This window comes from Pseudophryne corroboree, chromosome 2 (genome assembly GCF_028390025.1).
Source record: "Pseudophryne corroboree isolate aPseCor3 chromosome 2, aPseCor3.hap2, whole genome shotgun sequence".
NCBI lineage: Eukaryota > Metazoa > Chordata > Amphibia > Anura > Myobatrachidae > Pseudophryne > Pseudophryne corroboree.
Window position 1 is genome coordinate 403,519,209 of NC_086445.1, and position 15,122 is coordinate 403,534,330.

The following is a 15,122-nucleotide window of genomic DNA, read 5'->3' on the forward strand; positions in this document are numbered from 1 at the left end:
CTTTTTAATGATCTTACCAAAAACAAATCCCCCGCTAGCTCTATGTATTGACCACTTATTTATCTGTAAATGATAATCATGTCCCCTCTTAATCTCCTTTATTGCAGTATAAACATGCCTTGCCTAGCAAGCCTTTCCTCGTATTTTAGAGTCTCCATCCCCTTTATCAATTTGGTCACCCGTCTCTGAACCTTTTCTAGTTTCAGGATATCCTTTTTGTTGTATGGTGCCCATAATTGAGCAGAGTATTCGAGATGTGTCCTCACTAGTGATTTATATAATGGGAGTATAACACTCTCATTCATTGTATCAATTTCCTGCTTACTACATGTAATACATTGTTTGCCTTTTTTGCTGCATTCCTACTTTGGGTACTACTGTTAAGTTTGTTATCTATGTGAACACCTAAATCTTTTTCCAGTACAGAATCCCCTAGTTTTTCCCCATTTAGTATGTAGGTAGTGTTCTTGTTCTTGCTACCGAAGTGCATTATCTTACATTTGTCTATATTGAACCTCATTATCCATTTTGAAGCCCACGCTTCCAGTTTAAATAAGTCATTCTGAAGAGACTCAGCATCCTCCACCGAATTTATAACCTTGCAAAAATTGACACTATACTCTCTAGACCTGCTTCTAGATCATTTATGAAAATGTTGAACAATAGTGGTCCAAGTACAGACCCCTGTCCATTTTGAAAAAGTTCCATTTACCACCACTCGCTGCTCCCATTTATCCAACCAACTACTCACCCAAGTGCATAATGTGTTCCCTAGCCCAAGTTCTCTTAACTTGTAGCATGTGAGGTACAGTATTGTAAGCTTTAGCAAAGTCTAAAAAGATGACATCCACCTCTTTACCCTGATCTAGGTTTGCACTAACTGTTTCATAAAAGCCTATTAAGTTAGTTTGACATGACCTATCCTTCACAAATCCATGTTGGTTCCTATTAATAACCTTATGGTTTTCAACGAACTCCTGTATTCTATCCCTTAAAATACCTTCCAGTACTTTCCCCACTATATATGTAAGACATACTGGTCTATAAGTACCCGGTTCAGATTTACTTCCCTTTTTAAATATTGGCACTACTTCCGCTATACGCCAGTCTAAGGGAACCATGCTTGATGTAAGTGAGTCAATGAAAATCAAATATAGGGGTCTTGCTAATTCGGAGTTTGGCTCCATGAGAACCCTTGGGTGAATTCCGTCAGTACCAGGTGACTTATTATTCTTACATTTTTTTAAACAGTCACAGACTACTTTCTCACTTAAATAAGCACTTAGCAGTGGGACATTCTTATTGCTTAGGCTATACGTCAATCCCACCATCTGGTCCTCTCTTGTCAATACAGATGAGAAAAACTTGTTTAATTCTTCTGCTATGTCAATGTCGTCTTTGATTAGGATGCCCAACTTTCCTTTTAAGGGGCCTATACTCTCTTTCTTTAATCTTTTGCTGTTGATGTATTTAGAAAAAACTTTTTGGGGTTTGATTTACTTTCCTTTGCTATTATCCTTTCCATTTCTATTTTAGATGCTCTGATTTCTTTTTTGCATATTTTGTTACAATCCTTATAGTACTGTAATGACTCCGCCTTCCCGTCTGAGTTATACTTTTTGAATGCTCACCTCTTTTTGGCCATTAGTTCCTTAATCTTATTGTTAAGCCACATTGGTTTGGAATTATTACTGCTTTGTTTGCTGCCCATGGGAATGAATTTATGAGTATAACTAGCGAGCAACGTTTTTAATACATCCCACTTCTCTGTGGTATTCTTGCCTTGAAACAAAATATCCCAGTTAATGTCCCTTAAAGCTTCCCTTATTATGGCAAAGTTGGCTTTTTTAAAGTTTAGAGTCTTAGTTGATCCTATATAGGGCTGTTTGTAAAAACTGATATTGAATGTGACCATATTGTGGTCGCTGTTTCCCATGGGCTCCCCTACTGTAATATTCTAAATCAATTCCCCATTGTTTGTTAGTACCAGGTCTAAGATTGCATTGTACCTAGTTGGTTCCTCGATTAATTGAAGTAAGTAATGTTCATTTAGTGTGTTTAAAAATCTATTACTCCTAGCAGTATCACATGAATCATTTGTCCAATTAATCTCTAGATAGTTAAAATCACCCAACACTATTATGTCTCCTAATCCTGATGCTTTTTCGATTTGCTTCAGTAACAATTCCTCATCAGACACATTAATATCAGGCGTCTTGTAGCATATCCCTATTAGTAGCTTTTTAGTTCTCTTTCCCCCGCATGCAATTTGTACCCATAAAGTCTCCACAGTATTTACAGTCCCATTGTGAATGTCATCCTTTATGTCAGGTTTTAAAAAAAGGCTTTACATGAAGACATACCCCTTCACCCCATTTGTTTATTCTGTCTCCTGAACAGCGTATAACCCTTCAGATTAACTGTCCAATCATGAGTTTCGTCCCACCAAGTTTCAGTAATACCTATAATATCATACTGTTTTATTTGCTGCAAGTACTTCTAGTTTCCCCTTTTTCCCTGCAAGTCTTCTAAAGTTTACATACATACAATTAAGATAAGTATTCCCTCTTGTGCTAGGAACATAATTTTCTATATGCATTATTGGTGATCCGTAATCATCGTTAGTGTTTTGGTAATACCCTTTCCGGCTGCTCTTTCCCTCCCCCCTTCTCCATCACCATTTAGCTCACTACCTCCATCCTTACTATTCTTACTGCTTGACCCATAGTTTCTAGCTAAACCCTCCCCCCAGGCACCTAGTTTAAAATCTCCAACCTTCTAACCACCCTTCACCCCAGCACTGCTGCCCCCTCTTCATTCAGGTGCAATCCATCGCAACAAAAAAGGAAGTCCGCCCAGTGGTACAGAAATACAAACCCCTCTTTTCTACATGAGTCTCTAAGCCACACATTTTCCTCCCTAATCTCCCTCTGCCTCCCTGGGCTAGCGTGTGGCACAGGTAATATTTTGGAGAATATTACTCTAGAAGTACTTGCCTTTAGTTTCTGGCCTAAGTCCCTATAATCTTTCTTAAGGACATCCCACCTACCACTAACTTTGTTGATGGTGCCAACGTGCAAGGCTGCTGGGTCCTTCCCGGCCCCTCCCAACAAACTTTCTACCTGGTCCACAATGTGTCATACTCAAGCACCCGGGAGACAACAGACTGTATGGCGATTGCGGTCCCGGTAGCAGATTGCTCTGTCTGTCTTCCTGACAATAGAATCCCCTACCACCACAATCTGACTAGGTACCTCGCTTTCTTTTATCCCATCTGTGCTGGATAGACCATTCCTCTGGTTGCTAGAGGGAACAGTCTCCTCCAGCTCCGTCATTTCTTCACTGCCACCCACAGACTTTTCTTCCAATTGGGCAAATTTATTGGGGTTTCGCAGTTCAGAGATGTCCTGACTCTTGCTCTTTTTTTCTTCTTCCTTCTAACCGTGACTCAGCTGGCTACCTGTTTGTCCTTGTCCTCCTCTACCAGTGTCACCTCCTGCAACTCCCCCACCATTCAATCTAATCTTTGCTTGAGATTATGAATGTCCCTCAGTCTTGTAACGGTTTGCTCTAGATCAGTTACCTGGGCTTCCAGAGCAGCTGTTCGCACACACCTCGTGCAGATGTATTCACACTGGGACAGTCGCTCCAGGTGCGCATACATCTTGCACGACATGCACTGAGTGAGATTCTCAATCACAGCCCCACCCATTTTGTTTTAAAACTTTTACTCCTTGTTTCCTTCAGAAGAACAATACAAACTATGCAATACACTACGGTACTATAGCCTTGCTGTGAAGAGAAACAATATTCAACAACAGAACAGTAGTTGATAATATAATCTGTAATAATGAATCAATGCAAAACAGTCAATACAGTAATAATAATGATACTTGCATGTCCGGGGGAAGTCAGGGCCTCCTGCAGTGGCACCTCCTGTAGCAGCACCTGCTCACAGGTCTCTGCTTCCCCTGTGTAGGCTCCGTCCAGCTGCTGATGGCACCTTGTCTCCTCCTCCAAAAGCTCACAGTGTCACCTTCTGCCAAACTCCCATCCCACTCATGTGGGTTAGCAACTCACCAGCTCACACTTAGCCCCACTCCTGCTGCTCAGATGCTCCCCCTCACATTCACCCGAAGCAGCAGTTGTCTCTCCTGTTGCCTGCACCTCAGAGTGACTTGTTGAGCTCCTTCACACACACACAGCGGCGGCTCTTTCACCTGCCGCCTGCTCCTTTCAGAGGCTTTGCGGCTCTCCTCACACACACACACTTACACCCGAGCGGCTGCCTGCTCCGCTCTGTGCACACACTCCGTTACTCTTACACACACAGAGCTGCTGCCTGCTCTGTTCATCCGTACCCCATCCCCGTCTCCGTCCCGCTCTCTGTCCCAGCGACTTCCAGTTACGGATCTCGCTTCTGGCATCCGGTGATATGATGTGTAATAGAGTACCAATTTCTTGCAGGGTGACAAGACAAAGTATCAATGTAACCTTTATAGGGATGCAAATATTGTACCTGCTCTGGGTTCCATGCTCGCTGCCAGGGGTTCATGCTCTGGATGTCATGCTCGTTGCCAGGGGTGTAATACCCAGGGGTTTTATGCTCTGTGTGTCATGCTTGTTGCCAGGGGGTAATACTTGTTGCCAGGGGTTTCATGCTCTGGGTGTCATGCTCATTGCCAGGGGTGTGTAATGCTCGTTGCCAGGGGTGTGTATTGCTCGCTGTCAGGGGTGTGTAATGCTTGTTGGCACCAGTGGCTCTCTGCTATTACCTGCTCCCTCCTACCCATAGTACTCCTCTCGCTGGGTTGTTTTGCAAAATGATGCGGGTTCATTGTGACGTTACAACGCAACCGTGCCATTTCACAAAACACCCAGTGAGCAAAGTACTATGGGTAGGAGGATGGGAAGCAGGTAATAGCAGCCAGCAGCTGTTGTGCGCTCACACATCTCTCCCGCAGGTAGAAATGGCACTTTACAAAGCTGTGAAGGTTGATTGACTCTTTGCAACAAGTAGGCTTACATGATTGAAGGTCAGAGTCCATATTTATGTTAGTTCTAAATCCCGCGTAATCCACAGAGTATAAAAAATTAAAATATTTATAAAATGAAGGTCTAGACATATAAAACAATAATAAGCTATTTTTTTTAAACATGAAAATATTTATAATTGCTAAATATTTATATTGTGCTAAGAAACATGATGAGAATAAGTAAAATTAACAGCACCCTAAATGCTTATACAGTATGAATGATGGAATAATGGTATGTAAAAGGGACGTGCAATGCTAAGTTCTTCATTTTGCTTCTGGAGTCAAAAAACATCCACTAAATATATCCTGTTACATATGTGATAATACCCTGACACATCAGTACAACCATACTTCCAACAGTCCTGATTTTCGTGGGACAGTTCCTTTTTTGGGGGGGAATGTTCCGCTGTCCCACCCACGGGCCACAGTGTCCCATGGTGGTGGTGGGGGACAGTTGGGAGGCTCCTGTCATTTGCTGCTCTGCCTTTTTCCATAGGTCACTCCCCCTTTTTGGCAGCTGTGCAAGAAAGTCCCTCCTTCAAGCCTACAAATGTTGGGCGGTATGGTATAACAAAGGTTGTTTTTTTTATTATTTTCTGGGCACATTTGTCTTTTTACATTATAAAAGGTCATCATAGTCACCTCTACTAGTCACCAACCAATATAAAGAATTAATATGCACATCTTTCATATTCCCCACTCCATCCAGATCTCTCACTGGCCCCTCCATATCTCTTTCATTGCATCATCTATAACGCTCTCCTTACCCAGTCATCTCTCTCATTGGGCCTGATCATAGGCATGCTAAGCTAATTATATTAGGGGGTGCACCGCCAGAGGGATGTGTCTAGCACCGCCTTTTTGGCGTGTCTAGCACAGCCTTTTTGGCGTGTGTAGCACCGCCCAGGGACATGTCTAGCACTATTTTACATTCTCTCAGTAAAATCACATGGCTTCATCTAATTTCTACCTAGTTCCTAATAATAAAGACTATATAATACACCCAGAGAGATAAAATGAAAACATAATGGTGCAACCACCGGCCTTTACTGACCGCTACGGCATATCCCTGAGTCCACTTTCCCAACCTATCCCTGACCCAGTGGCAGATCTAGAGAGAGGTGAGCCGAGGTCAGTGATGGGGAACCTTTGGCACTCCAGCTATTGTTGAACTACACATCCCAGCATGCCTTGTTACAGTTTTAGCATGGCCAAATAGCAAAACTGTGGCAGGGCATGCCGGAGTGCCAAAGGTTCCCCATCACTGGCCTAAGTGTATATGTATCCCCCCCCCCCCCCCCCACACACACACACCACGCCCCTAGCACCCCCTAACACCTACACCAGGCATGTCCAAACTGCGGCCCTCCAGCTGTTGAGAAACTACACATCCCAGCATGCCTTGACACAGCTTTAGCATTCTCTGACAGCAAAACTGTGTCAGGGCATGCTGGGATATATAGTTTCACAACAGCTGGAGGGCCGCAGTTTGGACATGCCTGACCTACACCCTGATTTTGAGTGAGCCACTCTGAAAAATATGGGAAATTTAAGGGGCTGAACATTTGAGTTTTAATAAAACACAATTAAAGTTTAAAATGTACACATGTGCCATCAGAGTCACATCTCCCTCTTTTCTATGCCATCAGCCTCCTCCTCTGCAGGACACCAGCATTTGTCACACATGTCCCCATGCTCAACAGCTACTGACAGTAGTGCCACTTATTCACGTTATGCCTTACAGTATGAGTCAAAATTCACATTACGCCACACAGTATGAGCTGAAATTCACATTACGTCACACAGTATGAGCCAAAATTCACATTATGTCACATGGTATGAGCAAAAATTCACATTATGCCACATGGTATGAGCCCACATTCACATTATTCCACACAGTATGAGCCAAAATTCACATTACACCACACAGTATGAGCCGAAATTCACATTACTCCAAACAGTATGAACTGAAATTCACATTAAGTCAAACATTATGAGCTGAAATTCACATTACGCCACACGGTATGAGCTGAAATTTACATTATTCCACACAGTATGAGCCGAAATTCACATTACGCCACACAATATGAGCTGAAATTCACATTACTCCAAACAGTATGAGCTGAAATTCACATTACGCCACACAGTATGAGCTCAAATTCACGTTACGCCACACAGTATGAATCGAAATTCACATTATGTCACATGGTATGAGCGTAAATTCACATTATGCCACACCGTATGAGCCCACATTCACATTATTCCACACAGTATGAGCCAAAATTCACATTACGCCATACAGTATGAGACAAAATTTACATTACACCGCACAGTATGAGCTGAAATTACCTGTCACCCTCTCCCTGTCTCCCATTGTCTATACCTGTCACCCTCTTCCTGTCACCCACTGCCTTTATCTGTAGCTCTCTCCCTGTAACTCGCACCCAGGGCAGTCGAGAGCCGGGCTGGGTCCAGTTACTTTTCAAGGGGTGTGGCCTAATCACAGGTGTAGTATTTTAAGCACCTCCATGACCACACTGCAGCCCAACACACAGCAGAGTGTGCTGGGCTAAGAAGAAGAACTGCAGCTGCTGCTGCCAGGTAAGGGGGAGGGGGCCTGGGCCCCTACTGGACCCTCACTGGGCCCCTCCATCAGACTTGGGCCCAGGTAATTTGTACCCTCTCCCCCCCTCTCTCAGCACCACTGCCCACACTCTCTCCCTGTGTCCTACTGCCTATGTCACTCTCTCCATCATCCACTGCCTCTCCCTGTCACCCTCTTTCTCATATTGGGTACAGCTGACCGGTGGCTGAAATCCCGGCGGTCAGCATATCGATGCCTGGATCCCGGCCTCCTGAATGCCTGTAGGGGGGCGAGCGCAACAAAGCCCCTTGCACCACAGGTTCTATTCCCACTCTATGGGTGTCGTGGACACCCACGAGCAGGAATAGCTCTCTGCCCCCTGTCGGCATTCTGGTGGTCAGGATCCTGGCGTCGATATCCGGGATCCCGACAGCCAGGATGGTAACTACATCCCTCTTCCTCTCACCCTTTACCTGTCACCCACTGCTTGTCACCCACATGCCTATACCTGTCACCCCCTCCCCATCATCCTCTGCCTATCCCTGTCACCTGCTGCGAGTCCTTGTCACCCTCTCCCTATTTCCTACGGCCTATGTAACTCTTTCCATCATCCACTGCTGTTCTTTGTCACCCTCTCCCTATATCTGTCACCCCCTCCCATCATTTTCTGCCTGTCCCTGTCACCGTCTGCCTGTCTCCGTCACCTTATCCTCCTTTCCGTCACCCATTGCCTCTCCTGTCACTGTTTGCCATGTGGCATATTGTGAACTTGGGATAGGACAGAAAAGGGGGCCAAAGCAAATTTTTGCACTTGCACCCACCATTCACAAGTTCCGCCACTGGTGTATGTTATGTGTATATATATGTGTATGTATGTGTGTGGGGGCATAATGTGTATAAGTGGCACTTCTGTGGGCATTATATGTAACCAGCACTACTACTGCGGACATTATATGTATAAGAGGCGCTACTGCAGGGGGTATTATGTGTATAAGCGGCACCACTACCGGGGACATTATGTGTATAAACAGCACTACTATGCATGGGGTGAAGTGAATAAGATTGTACTACTGTGTGGTGTGCTTTGAAATGAGTGTACTATTGTGTGGCCATGCCCCTTCCATGTGAGACCACACCCATTTTTTGATGCGTGCTGTCCCTTTGTAAAATATGGGAGGGCGCAAATTTATAGTTTGCATGGGGGAGCCGAACACCCTAGCACCGGCCCTGTATATATACATATATTAGATATTATATCTACATGGTGAGTGATATCTCTCCTCCTGCTCTCTCTGCCCTCCCACTCTCTGCTACACCCACGACCCCTTCTCACACAATAAACAAAGAAGAAAACCACCAATGCGCAATTCGGGCTGCTAGTAGTGTTAGCGGATGGAGTGTCACCCACACTCAAGACATACGTTTGTGCAAAAAGGAACCACCACACTTAAAATGCACACAATACTTATGATTATGGTCACTGTCCTTAAATAGTTCTTCACTGGTTTCAACTTCTATTTGGTTATTTCTTCAATACCTCAGAAGGAACAGATAAACATACCACAATAGTGAAAATCTGTTAGTCAGAAAAATTCTTGACATAAAAAGGAGAAACTCATACCCCAATTTATTGTCTACCAGTTTATTAGCAGACAATAACAGCAAATGGAAGCAGAATATATCCGTTCTTGAAGGATCCAATCCTCAGAGACCTCAACTTTCAGAATATTTCACTCCAGTTTACAACTTTACATGCAAATCAAAAGAAGGCTTCCATAGTGTAACACCATAAGGTATATTTATTAAAACACTTAAAAACATGAAATAGACTCCTACCAATAAGGTAGGTCTACTTGTAAGCAGACAGTACAGTGTGAAAACATGAATTCAAACAATAGTGCGAATGTGAGAACTCCTACCAGATGGAGATGTCTACTATAAAAAGGTAGACAAACACACGTAAGCAATCAAGAACCTCAGGCATCCTTGGAACCATCCTTCTCGCTCCGGAGGTGTCCACACCCTGCACACTTTATTACCAACGCGTTTCGATAACATGTGACTGGGGATCGCGGACAGTCACTTCTGGTTGTGGTTTTGACCGGAAGTGTTATACCACTGTTGGACATTAACTTTTGGCGGGCCTGTCAAATAAGTTTGGGATACCATGAACGCCAGTAAATGGATTGCGGGGAGGGATTGTATTAACGTTACTGATAGGTTGTTTTTAAACTAGGTGAGCCATGTCTGGAATTAGGTTGTATAAAATCCCCCATCTGCTCTCTCTCCTACCCCCAGCACCCACCCTCCTCCACCCACGTTATCCCCCCCCCCATGGCACCCCTCCTCCCCTCCCACTGCATCCACCCTCCCCGACCCACAGCACCCCCCTTCCCCCACCCTCGGCACCCCCCACCCATGGCACCCCTTTCTCCCACTTGTGGCACCCCCTTTCCCCACCTGCAGCACCCCCCTCTCACACCCGCGGTGTAATGTCAGTAACGGATGCTGCTGGGCGATGTAATGAGTAACAGATGCTGCTAGGTGGTGTAATGTGAGTAATGGATTTTGCTTTGCACTGTAATGTGAATAATTTGACGTCGCTGTGCGGTGTAATGTGAGTAACAGACACTGCTGTCAATATTTTGGTTGTGTGGGGGTGCAGTGCCAAAGAAAACTTTCACCCTGAAGCTGCAACATAGGGGTTGCGCGTTGAATTGCGAATTGCGCGTTGGTGGTTTTCTTCTTTGTTTATTGTGTGAGAAGGGGTCGTGGGTGTAGCAGAGAGTGGGAGTGCAGAGAGAGCAGGAGGAGAGATATCACTCACCATGTAGATATTCATTACAGTACAGCGAATTACAGGTCAGCGGTACAGAGGAAGAGTATTTTAGTATAAACTTAATGGGATTCTACTAAATTACTTAAAGCAAATCACAAATGAGTACAAAATTGGAATTTCCGGCATAGGATGTTACATTTTTATAAGACATACACTTACAGTGCAGTGCCAGTCTGGAGGCAGATGGAAAAAAAAGTTTAAATTCTAAGTACATCCAAGGCACAGTAACGGTGCCTTCCGCGACAGCACTGCTCGCACCCCATATTTATTGCCCTGTGTACTAATCCCGCCTAATTTAGTGTTGGCTCCACCTACCAGTGATTTGTTGTCACCAACATGGGGCCACTTCTAGAAATGTTTCCAGGGCCACTTTTAGTTCCCAATCCGCCTCTGTCTGTGGTTAGTACTCCACAGTGGCGTGAACTTCTCCAAGATGTTTGGAACAACCTTCCTGTCAAGTTCCTTCAAAAACTGAGTGCAAATGTACCTAGAAGAATTGATGCTGTTTTGAAGGCAAAGGGGCAAAGGGTGGTCACACCAAAAAAAGATTTGATTTAAATTTCTCTTATGTTCATTCACTTTGCATTTTGTTAATAAATGTAAACTATTAACACTTCCATTTTTTAAAGCAATCTTACTTTTCAGCATTTTTTCCACACCTGCCTAAAACTTTTGCACAGTACTGTATATATTTACTGTAGTCTGAGTTTGAAAATGACTAGAAATAAGAAAAAAAAAATTCCCATCATTCGGAGAATCACAGAGCTGGCTGCCTGCAGTTTAGATTCCCTCTTCTTCACATTGCTCTGCGGATGTTGCTGACAGAGATCAGATACTTCCTACTGTGCATAATTTAACAACATCAGATGAAGCCAAAGCAACTGTGTATTCAGAAAGCATTTCCAAGAAATATATGGCTTTATTAACTATGTATTTGTGGCAGAAAATATATGTAGTATATTTGCCTGTGTAATTATAGATTAGATTATATCTGAAGAGATATGAAAAGGTTTTAACAATTCTTACTTGATATAGGGGTCCTGTATCACTATAGGGGTCCTTAGAGTCATCTGTACTTTACATAATTTATAATAAACTGCAATGCTCGAGTTAATGTTACAAGTGCTTTACTTTTGTGAGGGAATTCTACTTAATTAGTGAGTGTGGAACACCAAGTTCTCCACTCTGGGCTGCTACATTATATTATATTATTGGAGATTGGTAGAGATACTGTAACTGTATTGTGAAGGCTCATACACTAATGTAATGTTAAAGTGATTTTATATATTTTTGCTGTGTGCGAGATGTAAATGTTTCTAATTAAATGTATGCAAGGCAAATGGTCTAATATTTAAATATTTATATAAATGGATGATTTGGTCTCAGTTTTTTTTCTGTTTATTATTTTTATTTTGCAACATAATGTATTTTGTACTGTAGTGGAGTCAATTTATACATTGCAAACCAAACACAAGGTACAATCTGAATGACTTTTTAGCAACACAAGCTTAATTTCACATTACAGTGGGGTTGGTTCTGATTATCACATGGCACCGTCACTCAAATTGTATGCATTTTTTTCATGTAAATTCGGCCATTTCAGGTCAAAAATGAAATTGCTACCTTTAAGCCCTGGTGCTTTGTTTATACAGGAGAGGCATAATTAGACATTTATAGCCACATACAAAAGTTATGATTCATTCTCTCTCCGTCCCTCCCCTTCCGTGGCTATGCTGTACCAGTACAATACAAGTATAATGAGTACGGTGCATTATGCATCACACACTGCGTCAGTCACTCCGGACTAGTATTGACTGAGGTCTGCGCCGGAGTAAGGGGGAGGGGCAGTACCGGAGTCCTCCAACCCAAACGCCTGAGATCGTTCGATAGCGTCAGGGACCATACTGCTGGGAGGCGTGACGGTGCCAGTGACAGGGGAGGGAGCCACGCCGGCTGCCGGAGGAGCTGTTCCGGAGTCAGGCGCTGGAATGACGGAGACAGTGCGGTGGGTACAATAGCTGTCCCCCAGCCGCGCTACAACACATTACTTCAGAATAACCGGTCCATAGTCCCTGAATAGCCCGCCTGTCCATATTAAAGCATACTTGCCTACCTGACCCTCTCCATGAGGGAGAAAATGCTCTGTTCCTGGACTTTCCTGGTAATGTATGATTGCCATCACCTGTGGTGAAACACCTTTCTTATCAATTAACTAGCTCACCACAGGTGATGGCAATCATACATTACCAGGAAAGTCCAGGAACAGAGCATTTTCTCCCTCATGGAGAGGGTCAGGTAGGCAAGTATGTATTAAAGTGTGTTGAAACCTTAGTACGTTTTTGCTAAATGAGACCATGACACAGTGCTGACTGATCCTACTGTATGCACTCACTCTGCTGATGATTTGGCCAATATACATTTAATTTCATACTAAAGTTTTGGGAACTAAAGATGAGCCTCATTATCGTAACTCACCAAATACTACACCCCTCCTAGGGCTAGCGAGGAATACATTTACTGAGGGACATTCATTTACAACTGCCACCATAGCTATTGGCTCAATGCATCCGGATCCCACTCCTTGATTTGTTATTTACTGTCCCCCACCAGCAGCAGAGGCTCTGGGGGTGATTTGTCAAGCCACAGAGAGAGATAAAGTGGATCAGCTTCTGTTATTTATCCAGCACCGTTTTTGAAATGATAGATGCTGATTTGTAGCTTTGGGCAACTACTCAACTTTATCTCTCTCCAAAGTTTGATACATCTCCCCTAGGTGGTGAATTGCTGTTGGCTTTGGCACAATATTTGAAGGTGAGCTTTAAAAATAGGATTGCGATTAACACAAACCCAGTTTTGTCTTACTACGTATCTGAATGCCCCTTCTAATAAATAATAGATATTTATTAGAAGGGGGTATTCAGGTGTAATAACAAATAGCAGATTTAAGAGATAAGGGGTCAAGGATACGTTTGGGAATAGGATATAAGAGAAATAGGGAGAGGAACACCTTGATTCTGAGCTTTAGCTACAAAGGAATGACCAACTTTGCTCTTAAGACAGAAACTGAATTATTAGGTTGTAACCAATGAAGAGAAACATTAAATGATTTATATTGCTGTATTACAATTTATTTTATATATGTGTTGAACATGGAAAACATATGATATCTCGGCAGATGGAATGCCGGCTGTCACTATAACTGTCTGTCGGAATTCCGGCAGCGAGTCCCCTTCTGGCTCGCTGCACTCGCCATGCTTCGGGCCCGGTGGCTCGCATCGCTGACCACAGGTTCAATTCCCACTCGGTTGGTGGCGTCAACCCACCAACTGAGTTGGAATAAACCATGTCTGTCAGGAGTCCGACCAGCGGCATTTTACCAGCTATCAGGATTGCGGCATCGATCTCCTGAATGCCGGGATCCCGACAGCCGGGATATTAATTGCATCCCGTGTTGAGTTATGGTCTGATGACTTTCATGTTGAGGACACCCTTTGTGTAGTCAATAGAGGGGAGGATTTACCATCAAATATACACTTATTTGTACCCAATTGTCAAGGTATTATATTTAGGGAAGCCTCTCTGCACTGAGAAAAGTAAAGTGACTTACCCCGGCTATGTGAGATAGACTTCCACAGCAAAAGGAGATGTTCTAGCACACTCCACTTGGTGTTTTATTATTTAATAACCGTATTCAAGATTATTTCTGCTCATAAGATCAGATATCAATTGGAAAGAAGTGGTCTAATGAGGAATTATCTGTAGACAGAACCAAAATATGAGCATTAGCGCAGCTCCTCACTGACCCCTCCACAAACCCTCCAACTAGAACTTCCTATGGCAAATGTGGGGGATTTCCATGGTACACAAATTGTAATCCTAACGCTAAAGACTGTAGGTTGTAAATTTCTATGGGCAGGAACACTCTTCTTAAATCAACTTTTTTTTTGTCTTTTTTAAGCTTTTAAAACCTTGTGTTTTTACCCCATATCTAATTCTTCCATGATATGTGTATTTTTTCCACTCCTTCTTCCCTTATGCATCCTTTCCATTAGCTACAACTCAAATCAATATAGATCATTACAACACAAAATCTAATTTTGCAGTCCTGCAATGGCAACTAACATACAGCACTCTGTGGCATCTAATGCTTTGTGGGGTTGGTGGTCACGTTTCTTGCTGACTGTGGCATGGCCTGAAGCAGCACAGGTACATGTAGCCTAGCAGCTGAAGGGCTATGCCACTGCCAGGCCCAAAACTGTTTCAATCCCTGCTTTCTACCTATGGGGGTCATTCCGAGTTGTTTGCTCTGTAAATTTCTTCGCATCGCAGCGATTATCCGCTTAGTGCGCATGCGCAATGTTCGCACTGTGACTGCGCCAAGTAAATTTGCTATGAAGTTAGGAATTTTACTCACGGCTTTTTCATCGTTCAGGCGATCGTAATGTGATTGACAGGAAGTGGGTGTTTCTGGGCGGAAACTTGACGTTTTATGGGTGTGTGTGAAAAAACGCTACCGTTTCTGTGAAAAACGCGGGAGTGGCTGGAGAAACGGAGGAGTGTCTGGGCGAACGCTGGGTGTGTTTGTGACGTCAAACCAGGAACGACAAGCACTGAACTGATCGCAGATACCGAGTAAGTCTGGAGCTACTCAGAAACTGCTAAG